Raw genomic sequence first — 12,370 nt, forward strand, 5'->3', positions numbered from 1 at the left:
CAGGACAATTGCACTCCTGGGCATTTATCCCAGAGAAGTGAAAATATATGTTCACACCATGTGAAAGTTCATAGCAGCCTTGCTTATAATAACTGAAAAACTGGAATTGGCTCAGATGTCCTTCAACAGATGAATGGTTAAGCCACCTGTGGCGCATCCATATCATAGAAAACTACTCAGCAATAAGAAGGAATGAACTATTGACACAGACCAACGACTTGGATGACTCTCCATGGAACTATGCTGAGCAAAGAGAGCATTTCTTGAAAGGTGTACGGTCTTATCCACTTATAGTTTTTAAAGAAATTTTTTGAAATGGCTGTCAGCTGGATAGCTATCAGGGGTTAGGGATGGTGGGGAAAAGAGATGGAAGGGAAGGAGGTGTGATTATAAAAGAGCAACTGGAGGAGGGCCCATTGTGGCTCAGCGGGTTAAGAATGTGACTGGTATCCGCGAGGATGTGGGTTCGATCCCTGGCCTCGCCAGTGGGTTGAGGATCTGGCACTGCCACACGTTTTGGTGCAGGTCGCAGATGCGGCTTGGAGTCCGAGGTGCTGTGGCTGTGGCTGTGGTGTAGGCCGGCAGCTGCAGCTCCAATTTGACCCCTAGGCTGGGAACTTCCATGTGCCACGGGTGTGGCCCTAAAAATCAAAATAAATAAATACATAAATACATAAATAAATAAGCAACTGGAGAGAAACCTTGAATTTGGAACAGTTCAGTATCGTCATTGTGTGGGTGGATATATAGTCCTACACAGGTGATAAAATGCTGCAGAACTAAACACACACACTCATGCATGAGAACAAGGAAAACTAAGGAATTCTGGGTAAATTGTGTGGATAGGATCGCTATTCATGTCTTGGTTGTAATATCATACTATTGTTTTGCAAAATGTTACCAATGGAGGAAACTGGACAAAATGTCTGAGATCTCTTTGTATTATTTCTTACAACTGTAAGGTGGACCTACAATTATCTCAATAAAAATTTTTTGAAAAATCACGCTTGAATGCATTTACTGTCAAGTCAAAAGACTGATGACGTTGGAAAGTAGGGTGTGGGAAGTGGGGATGGGAGGAAGAGTCACTTTTACCTTTTATTTTAGTTTCTTATTCTTTTTTAAATTTGGGGGGTCTTTTTGTCTTTTTAGAGCTGCACCCACGGCGTATGGAGGTTCCCAGGCTAGGGGCCCAATAGGAGCTGTAGCCGCCACAGCTCACAGCAATGCTGGATCCTTAACCCACTGAGCAAGGACAGGGATCGAACCCACATCCTCATGGATGCTAGTCGGGTTTGCTCACCGCTGAGCCACGATGGGAACTCCTACCTTTTATTTTATATACCTATAGTATTTAAATTTATTCTGCATCAGGAGTTACCGTTGTGGCCAGCAGCTGTAGTTCGGATTCAACCCCTAGCCTGGGAACCTCTATATGCTGTGGGTGCAGCATTAAAGACTAAATAAATAAATAAATTCATTCTGCATCAGGAATGCATCCTTTCTGTAACAAAAGAAGCAAATCTTTGTCTAAACCACTTTAAGAACAGATCTATAAATGCTTTAATTTTATTTATTTTTATTGAAGTATAGTTGCTCCCGTGGCACATGAAAGTCCCTGGCCAGGACTGGAATCTGAGTCGAAGCTGTGGCAAGGCCAGATCTTTATCCCACTGCACTGGCTGGGGATAAAACCAGAGCCTCAGCAGTGACCCAAGCTGCCACAGAGACAATATCAGATCCTTAACCTGCTGCACCACAGTGGGAACGCCTCTTTCTATCTGTTTATCATACAGTAATTTAAAGAATTAAATGATTCTGGAAGCCTTGTTATGAAAAGCTTTAGCCTCCCATATCCCCCATTATTTGTTCCTTGGAGGCAAATTTTTCCAACTTTTAGCTCAAAAATAACATGCTTATATAGCTATTTATATATGTATCCAGTTTTGAGACATTATCTATTTACGTGCCAGGATGGAAAATAAGGATTTAGGGAGCTCCTGTCATGGCTCAGCAGAAACAAATCTGACTAGCATCCACGAGGACGCAAGTTCGATTCCCAGCCTCCCTCAGTGGGTTAAGGATCCCGCATTGCTGTGAGCTGTGGTGTAGTTCGCAGACACGGCTCGGATCTGGGGTTGCTGTGGCTATGGTGCAGGCCAGTGGCTACAGCTCCGATTTGACCCCAGGCCTGGGAACCTCCATATGCTGCAGGTGCAACCCTAAAAAAGCAAAAGTAAAATACAATAACCTTGTGAATGTGATAAGCAGACAGAAGTGTGGGTCCACTGAAGAAATGAAGAGGAGGGAGTTCCTGTTGTGGCTCAGCGGTTTACGAATCTGACTAGTATCCATGAGGACGCAGGTTCAATCCAGGCCTCCTTTAGTAGGTTAAGGATCTGGTGTTGCTGCAAGCTTCAGTGTGGGTTGTAGATATGGCTCAACTCCAGTATTTGCTGTGCTAAAAAAGAAAGAAAGGGAAAAGAAAAAAAAAGAAATAAAGAGGAGTTGCTGTTGTAGCTCAGCAAGTCAAGAACCCAACATCTCTGTGAGCTTCCGTCCCTGGCCTCACTCAATGGGTTAAGGATCCAGCATTGCCCTGGCTATGGCATAGGCCCCAGCTCAGGAACTGCCACGGGCCATGGGTGCAGCCATAAAAAAAAAAAAAAAGAAGTGAAGAATGGTGGAGGGAGTTCCCTTCGTGGCTCAGCGGTTAGCAAACCTGACTAGTATCCATCACGAAGAGGGTTCAGGAGTTCCTGTCGTGGCTCAGTGGTTAACGAATCCGACGAGGAACCATGAGGTTGCAGGTTCGATCCCTGGCCTTGTTCAGTGGGTTAAGGATCCAGCGTTGCTGTGACCTGTGGTGTAGGTTGCAGACACAGCTCAGATCTGGTGTTGCTGTGGCTCTGGTGTAGGCCGGCGGCTACAGCTCCGATTAGACCCCTAGCCTGGGAACCTCCATATACCACAGGTGGGGCCCTAAAGAAACCAAAAATATTAAATTTTTTAAAAAAAAGGTAATCCAATGTTCATGTATTCTTTTATTATTTTTTAATTTTTTTTTTTTTTTTGTCTTTTTAGGGCCGCACCCATGGCACATGGAGATTCCCAGGCTAGGGGTCGAATTGGAGCTACAACTGCCAGCCTACACCAGAGCCACAGCAATGTCAGATCCGAGCCATGTCTTCAACCTACACCATAGCTCATGGCAACGCTGGATCCTTAACCCACTGAGCAACGCCAGGGATTGAACCGGCAACCTCATGGTTCCTAGTCAGATTCGTTTCCACTGCACCACGACGGGAATTCCTGTTCATGTTTTCTAAACAAGGTATTGTTTAGTTGTACTTTTTTTGAGCTTTGTAACTCTTTTCAAGGCTCCTTGGGATTCCTCTGGTATTCAAGATAGGATATCTCCTACTTAATTTTCTCTGGGGTAAAGGGATGGGGAGGAGTCTGGATCCTCAGTTCTCTGGAGACTGGAAGCTAATTTCATAATTAGCATCAAGTCTTTCCAACCAGTTTGGCAGGATGTCTTGTGAGTTGTCAGCACCCTGGACAGATCAGGGTCGGCTCAAGTGTTCTTCCTCCTTCCCTTCCCTGAGACAAAAATAACTTCTCCTTTTGCTCCTCAGGATTTTGTATCACTGTCGTAAATCATCAGTGTTTTCAATTCTGAATCAGGGACCCACTGATTCTTCCGATTCTGAGTTTTTTCCAAGGTGGGAGACAAGGGCTTTGTACTGGATCCAGTCTTGGAGTTAAGATGCTTAAGGATTCTATCTCCTTCACCTGATATTTTTCTGATACATAAAAATATAGGAGTTCCCACCGTGGTGCAACCGGGATTGGCAGTGTCTATGTAGCGCCGGGAGGCAGATTCGATCCCTTGTCCAGCACAATAGGTTAAAGGATGTGGCATTGCCTAAGCTGCAAGATAGGTCTAGTGCCATATTGTCGACACTAAAAGAAATTAAATATTTTAAATATACATATTAAATTATATATATTAAATTAGATGTATAAACATGTTCTTATATATTTTTATTTTTCATTGACTCTCTCTCTTTCTTTTTTTTTTTTTCTTTTTTGGCGCCTGAGGGATGTAGATTTCCCAGGCCAGTGATCAGATCCAAGCTGCAGTTGCGACCTACATAAAATGGGACATTATTCAGCCCTAAAAAGGAAAGAAATTCTGACACATGCTACAACATGGATAAACTTTGAGGACATTATGCTAAGTGAAATAAGCCAGGCAAAAAGAACAAATAGTGTATGGATTCTGCTTATATAAGGTACTCAAATTCATAGAGACAGAACGTGGAATGGGGAGTTCCTGTTGTGGCTCAGTGGGTTAAGAACCTGATAGTATCTATGAGGATGCAGGTTCAATCCCTGGCCATACTCAGCAGGTTAAGGATCCAGTGTTGCCGTGAGCTGTGATGTAGGTTGCAGATGTGGTTCGGATTCCACGTTGCTGTGGCTGTGGTGTAGACTGGCAGCTGTGGCACTGATTCAACCCCTAGCCTGGGAACTTCCATAGGCCACAGGTTCAGCCATTAAAAAAAAAAAAGGCAAAAAAGAAATAGTTATGATGGTTAATTTTATGTTGTGTGCATTTTTACGACAATTAAAATTACCATTTGCTTTTAAAAACCTTAGAGGGAAGGTTCATAACAATCCTTAGGTAATGATTTAGAAAAACCTTAGGAAAAGCCAGTCATGACAATTCTGGGCACATAGTACTTGTGATATTTAATTATGCTCACTCTAGAAATCATAAACTTTAAAAAACCAAATGGTGGAGTTCCTGCTCTGGTGCATTGGGTCAAGGATCTGGCATTGCTGCAGCTGTGGCATAGGTCACAGCTCCAGTTTGGTTTCAATCCCTGGCCTAGGAACTTCTATATGCCTTGGGGCAGCCAAAAAAGAAAAAATTTAAAAATTAAAAAATAAAAACCAAAGGGTAGCCATTAATAAAATATGAAACAGGAAGAAAATGAAGGAAGTTCCCATCATGGCTCAGTGGAAAGTAATCCAACTAGCGTCCATGAGGTTGAGGGTTCGATCCTTGGCCTCCCTCAGTGGGTTAAGGATCTGGCATTGCGTGAGCTATGCTGTAGGTCTCTGGCCTTGATCAGTGGGTTAAGGATCTGGTGTTGCTGTGAGCTGAGCTGTGCTTCTATATGTGTATGTGCTGTATGTCTTCTTTGGGAAAAAAAAGTCTATTCACATATTCTGCCCATTTTTAAATTAGGTTTTCTTTTTGATATTGAGTTGTATGAGCTGTTTGTATATTTTGGATATTAACCCTTTATCAGTCAGTCATATCATTTTCAAATATTTTCTCCCATTCAGTAGGTTGTCTTTTCCCGTACATGTGTGTCTTTGTCTTTTTAGGGCCACACCTGCCAGCCTACGCCACAGCCACAACAATGCTGGATCCCAGCTGATCTGCAACCTACACCACAGCTCCCAGCAACGCCAGATCCTTAACCCACTGAGCAAGGCTAGGGATCCAACCTATGTCCTCTTGGATGCTAGTCAGATTTGTTTCCAATGAGCTGTGACGTACCGGAACTCTGATTATCTATTCATTTTGTGGATGGTTTCCTTTGTTGTGCAAAAGCTTTTAAGTTTAATTAGGTCCCATTTGATTATTTTTGCTTTGTTTCCTTTGTTCCGGAAGACAGATCTTCATTCCTTTTTTGTATTTTCTAATTGTCCCAACAATGAACATGCATTATTTTTAACAAGAGTGGGGGGGGGGTTAAAAAACAACAACAACAAAAAACCCATACTGTTGTCCTTTTAAAGAAATACAAGGAGAAACTGACGACCTAGAAAGCGAACTTGATCACTACCTCCTCTCCATGTCACAGGGCTCTAAATTATTCCTGCCTCCACGCCTCATCCTCACCCCTTGCAGCTCTTCCAGCCCATGCTGTCCCTTCTCAGCCCTCCCCTCCGTGAAGACTTCCTTTTCCAGGAGTTCCCGTTGTGGCACAGCGGAGGCAAGCCTGACTGGGAACCATGAGGTTGCGGGTTCCATCCCTGGCCTTTCTCAGTGGCTTAAGGATCCGTTGCTGCCGTGAGCTGTGGTATAGGCTCGGATCCCCAGTTGCTGTGGCTGTGGTGTAGGCCGGCAGCTACAGCTCCCATTGGACCCCTAGCCTGGGAACCTCCATGCGCCGCAGGTGCAGCCCTAAAAAGAAATAAAAAGAAAAAAAAAAAAAAAAAGACTTCCTTTTCTAGATGGTCATGCCCAGGATACACCTCATACACCTTGAGATGGAGAGGCTGAGTGGTCGAGGCTGTTGGGGGAGGCCGTCCAGGACTGGGCACCTGGGCACGGTCCCGGGTCCCGCAGCGTCTGGGGCGCGTTTTGGGCAAGGGGACCAGCGTTCTTGTGCGCAGAGGGAGGATGCGGAGACTCCGGCCGCCCCCGCAACCCCCCCACCCCACCCCAACCGCAGATCCCGCGCCTTCTGCGAAGCCACAGCCCCGCAGCCCGGAAGGAGTGCGGGTCTCCGGCCTGCTCCCTACGGCCCAACCCGGGCGACGCTCGGGCATCTGCGGTCCTCGGGCTCCGCCCCGCGGCCACCAAGCCAGCTGCACCCGAGCAGCCAGGCTGCTTAGCGAGGCTGTGCCTTTCTCTTTGGAAGTTCAAAGTTAGAGTACAGGACTAATTCGGGGTTTCCTGACCCAGTGTGTGATGCATCTGGGGGCTATAGAAGCAAGAGAGATGTTAGTAGAAACTTAGCGAAAACTTAGGGGAAAGATCTCTTACGAGGGGCTCCGCGTGTGTGGAAAAGTTTTGAAATAGCCCCTGGGAGCTGATCCTTGGCAGTGAGGAAGCACCAGCAAAGGTAGCCAACCCCCGTCTCCCAGACCATCAGTCTTTGGGAATTGGTGGGGACACCTGGGTCTCCCAGAAAAGGAGGGTTCCTGGCCCAGTTTCTGAAAAGTGAAGGTGGACAGTGGTTGAGTGGACTGCTGATAAGTGGTGTCTCCTGTCATTTGTCACTACTGAGCTGGCCATTGAAGATTCTTGGGGGCCTGATACTCTGAGCAAACAGGGGTTGCAGCTACTCACCCTGTGGGCTCAGGATGTGCCTGAATTGGTCCTTTCAAGAGACCCAGGCGCCCTCTTGAGGATGCTTGAAGAATTTTATCACCTCCATCCTGGGCCCAGGGACTCTCCTCCCCTTTTTCTCTCCTTCTGGCTCACGTCTAGACGCTTCCCCAACGCCCTCCCCATAGTCCAGCCCAGCCATCATTTTGACAGACCTCATATTAGAAACCAGTAAGGCTCAGCATCCTTCAGGGCCTTGGCATTACGTCAGGGCCCAGAAGCATCTTCTAGCAATCAGGATTTTGTACCACATGATGATATATGTTATTGAGACATAGGTAGTCTCATCAACCCCACTCCCCTGGAGTTCCCAGCAGTAATGAAGCCAACTAGTATCCATGAGGACTCTGGTTAGATCCCCGACCTAGCTCAGTGGGTTAAGGAGCTAGCAATGCCCTGAGCTGTGGTATGGGTCGCAGACGTGGCTCGGATCCCATGTTGCTGTGGCTGTGGTTGTGGCAAAGGGTGGCAGCTGCAGCTTTGATTCCACCTCTAGCCTGGGAACCTCCATATGCTGGGGGTGTGGGCCCTAAAAAGACAAAAAACAAACAAACAAAAACACTCACAGGGCCACCCCCCCACCACCACCAGGGGCACCCTGCCCCAGAGCCACATCCTGAGCTGACTCTGGTGTACGGGGACTCTCAAGAGCTCTCAGTGACCTTCTCTGCATTGGCTTCTAGGGGGCAGGTGAGGAGAGAATGGGGGTGTGGCAAGAATCAAACATGGATCATTCTCTGAACTCTTTAGGCCAGGTGGCCGGGTTAAGAGTCTATACCAGGGAACTGACTCCTTGGTGGCCTAGCGGGCTAAGGAGTCAGCCTTGTCACTGCTGTGGCTCAGGTTACTGCTGTGACTCAATTTTTAGCCCAGGAATTTCTGCATGCTGCAGGCACATCTTCCCCCCCCCACCCCCCCGCAAAAAGAGTCTGTACCAGAAATAGGTCATTGGGTGAGCAAGACTCAATGTTAGCCAGGCTGTGAGGGTCCCTCTGAAGTCTGCTGCCCTCACTGACCCCCTAAGGGGCACAGAGGACGGGTCCCAGGGAGAGAGCACTAAGCCCTGCCTCCTTTTCTGTCTATGCTGCAACCAGAGTGAGTCCGAATGAGGAAGTCACTTGTCAGTGGGTCCTTTCTCGGAAGGAGGAATTAAGCTAAGGACCCTGCCACAAGGGGCCCCCAAGCATCCCCTAAGGGGTATCCCAGGCAATGCGACCCCAGATCTTTAAGACAGGTGGGACTGGAATAGAAGGGCCTAAGACAGGAGAGCTGTGTACTCTCCCAGAGACAGTCTGAAACCAGCGGACTTGAAGTCAAGATCTTTGCATTCCAGAGTTTCCGTCGTGGCTCAGTGGTTAACGAATCCGACTAGGAACCATGAGATTGCAGGTTCGATCCCTGGCCTTGCTCAGTGGGTTAAGGATCTGGCGTTGCCGTGAGCTGTGGTGTAGGTTGCAGTCGTGGCTCAGATCTTGTGTTGCTGTGGCTCTGGCATAGGCCGGCGGCTACGGCTCCGATTTGACTCCTAGCCTGGGAACCTCCATATGCCGCAGGTGAGCCCTAAAAAGACAAAAAAAAAAAAAAAAAAAAAAAAGATCTTTGCATCCTGTCAGGCCTGGGTCAGAAACTCCTGGGATCCCCACCACTGAGCATTGCTTTTCCTTCTCCCTGCGGCAGCGCTGGTGGGAACCCCCCCAAACACCCACATCCAAGTCATCAGGGCAGCAAGGAAGCAAGTTCTGGCCCATCGGCCTCTTTCTGCCCACCCCACCCACCCCCACTCCAGTTTCGGGGGACTGGGTCCTCACCCCAACCTCCAGAAGGGGGTGTGAAGGCCCATGAGTCCTGCAGAACAGCATGTGACAACGGCACCCAAACGCCTACGCTAGGAAATGACCAAACCGGCACAGCTTACAGCTGCGTAAGGCCACGTCTGGGATGACCCCCGGCCCCCCGCCCCCTGAATGCCTGCCTGAGAGAGCTCAGCGCTGCCAGGAGAACTCGCTGCTTGTTCTCGTCTACACCTGCCCCTAGGCCCCTGCCCGGGTAGCATCTTAGAGCATCTACTCAAAAGGGCTGACAATTGTGATTCTGTCCCTCCCACAACAGGAATGTTTTTCTCAAGGGCCTGAAAGCCACGCCTTGAGATGCAATCATCTGGAAGGGTAAGGCCCTGTCTCCCAGGCTCTCTGAGGACAGCACCCTAAGATGACCACCACTAGGGGCACCCTGGCCTCATGGCACGGACAAGGCCCAACCCTGTGTAATCGCTTCTCTGACTCTCCCTGAGGCCCTGCTGCCCTCCCCACGCCTTCGTTCTCCTCTGCACAGATCAGAAAACACCCAGGTGGGAGTTGCCTGGTGGGCTAGTGGTTAGGACTCGGTGCTTTCTCCACTGTGGCCTGAGTGCAACCCAGGTCTGGGAACTGAGATCCCCCCATCAAGCTGCTGCTTGCCATAGCCAATAAAAAAAGAAAAAGCCGAAGGAGAGAAGAAAGAAAGAAGGAAAGAAGGAAAGAAAGAAAGAAAGAAAGAAAGAAAGAAAGAAAGAGAGAGAGAGAGGAGGGAGGGAGGGAGGGAGGGAGGGAGGGAGGGAGGAAGGAAGGAAGGAAGGAAGAAAGAAAAAGAAAACACCCAGTGTCTTCTGCACAGACGGGAACAGAGCTCAGCTCTTCCCCCTCCTCTCAGGAGTCACTGAATAGAATCTGTTTCCACCACTTCAGCCAATGTCCCGCTGTGTTTACCTTTGACATCTGGCTCCCAGCCTGGTGTGGCGCTCCCTCCCCGCTGCGGTTCACAACAAACACACAGGCGCCCCCATCCCCCAACCACACACAGCCCCGTCTTATTCAGAAGATTCAGGGAATTGGGGGGAATTTTAAATGTTTCTCTTTTTTTTTTTTTTTTTTTTTTTTTGCCTCTTGTTACCCAGACCCTCACATCAGCAAATCACTGTTTAAAAAGAGGAGTTCTCCTTGTGGCTCAATGGAAAGTAGATTCGATCCCTGGCCTCGCTCAGTGGGTTAAGGATCTGGCGTTGCCGTGAGCTGTGGTGTAGGTTGCAGGCACGGCTCGGATCTGGTGCAGCTGTGGCTGTGGCTGTGGCTGGCAGCTGTAGCTCTGATTCAACCCCTGGCCTGGGAACTTCCATATGCTATGGGTGCGGCCCTAGAAAGACAAAAGACCCCAAAAAAAGTGGGCCATCGAGCCCACATCCTCCTGTCTGTCGAGAAGCCTCCATATCCTCCAAGAGAGACCAGCGATCCGAATCTGTGTGTCTGGGCTGCACCAAGGCCCTGTAGCCTGCATCCTCAGACTAGACTGAGGTGGGTCTGAGAAGGGGACCCACTACTCCTTCCTCAGACCAGATTTGAGCACCCCCATACCTGTCTTCCTGGTGCCCTGGGGGGTGGCCATGAACTTTTTCACCCACAGCTGCTTTTATTTATTTATTTATTTTTCATGTTATAGCCACACCCACAGCATATGGAAGTTCCTTGGCCAGGGACAAATCCAAACCACAGCTGTGACCAATGCCACAGTTGCAGCAAGGCTGGATCTTTAACCCACTGCACCGGGCTGGGGATCAAACCTGCACCTCTGCAGCAATCCAAGCTGCTGCAGTTGCATTCTTAACCCCACTGTCCCACAGCAGGAACTCCACCCGCAGCAGCTGTTGCTCCTTCATCTGTCCACAGAGCCCAGCCTGGGGTCAGAGGCTGGCTTGAGCGCCTCATTAGCAACAACCCACCATACCCTGGCTGGATGGGAAGGGTTTATTTTATTTATTTATTTATTTATTTATTTATTTATTTTGCTTTTCAGGGCTGTACCTTCGGCATATGGAAGTTCCCAGACTATGGGTCTAATTGGAGCTGTAGCTGCCAGCCTGCACCACAGCCACAGCAACACCAGATCCAAGCTGCATCTGCAACCCACACCACAGCTCATGGCAACGCTGGATCCTTAACCCACTGATCAAGGCCAGGGATGCAACCTGAATCCTCATGGATACTAGATGGGTTCATTACCACTGAGCCACAATGGGGACTCCCTGGATGGGGAGGGTTTTTGAGGTAATTCGTCCTCCATCAGAGAATGCCCAGCAAGAGCACAACGAACCCATCATCTTCCTGCCGTTGGGCTGGCACCGGGAAGAGGGGAGGATGCTGATTAGATGGTGAAAGCCATAGACGATTTGGTTCCTGTGGGCAGAGGAGTTGCTGGTCTCCTGTCTCCATTAGAAAAATAACTTCAGGAGTTCCTGTCATGGCTCAGCGGTTAACAAATCCGACTAGGAACCATGAGGTTGCGGGTTCGATCCCTGGCCTTGCTCAGTGGGTTAAGGATCCGGCGCCGTGAGCTGTGGTGTAGGTCACAGATGCGGCTTGGATCTGGCATTGCTGTGGCTGTGGCGTAGGCCGGCGGCTACAGCTCTGATTAGACCCCTAGCCTGGGAACCTCCATATGCCGTGGGAGCGGCCCAAGAAATGATAAAAAGACAAAAAAAAAAAAAAGAAGAAGAAGAAGAAAAAGAACTTTAGAATTTGGTCTACTTGAAACCCTAATTCTTAAAATATATGGAAGCTGAGGAGTTCCCGTTGTGGCGCAGTGGAAACAAATCCGTCTAGGAACCATGAGGTTGCAGGTTTGATCCCTGGCCTCACTCAGTGGGTTGGGTATCCAGCGTTGCACTGAGTTGTGGTATACGTTGCAGATGAGGCTCAGATCCCTCGTTGCTGTGGTTGTGGCGTAAGCCAGCAGCTACAGCTCTGATTTGACCCCTAGCCTGGAAACCTCCATATGCCTTGGGTGTGGCCCTAAAAAGACCAAAAAAAAAAAAAAAAAAAAAAAGACATAAATAAGTGTGGAAGTTGAACATAGGCTGGTCAGTCAGGCTCTGTGTGGCTCTGGGTAGAAAAAGTGGGGGAGGAAGACAGGGCACCTTGTTTTTAAAAGACCCTGAAAGTGTGCAGGCTTTGGCTTTTCTTGGAATGGGTTGGGGTTATTTCTGGTGCCTGGTGTCAGGAGGAGTGTGTTCCTTTTTAGCACTTTCTGTAAATAAACTGTGGAGATGTGTGGACCACACCCCTCCAGGGATGGGGGTGCTGAGGAGAGGGAAGAGGGAAAAAGACTGGGATTGGAAGGGCTGCCGTAGCTCAGGGGTCTTCTCTGTCCTTGCCGCCCCCTGAGAAAGCATGACCTCCTCTTAGGACATGCCTTGAACCAGTG

Source organism: Sus scrofa, chromosome 12 (genome assembly GCF_000003025.6).
Source record: "Sus scrofa isolate TJ Tabasco breed Duroc chromosome 12, Sscrofa11.1, whole genome shotgun sequence".
NCBI classification, from domain to species: Eukaryota; Metazoa; Chordata; class Mammalia; order Artiodactyla; family Suidae; genus Sus; species Sus scrofa.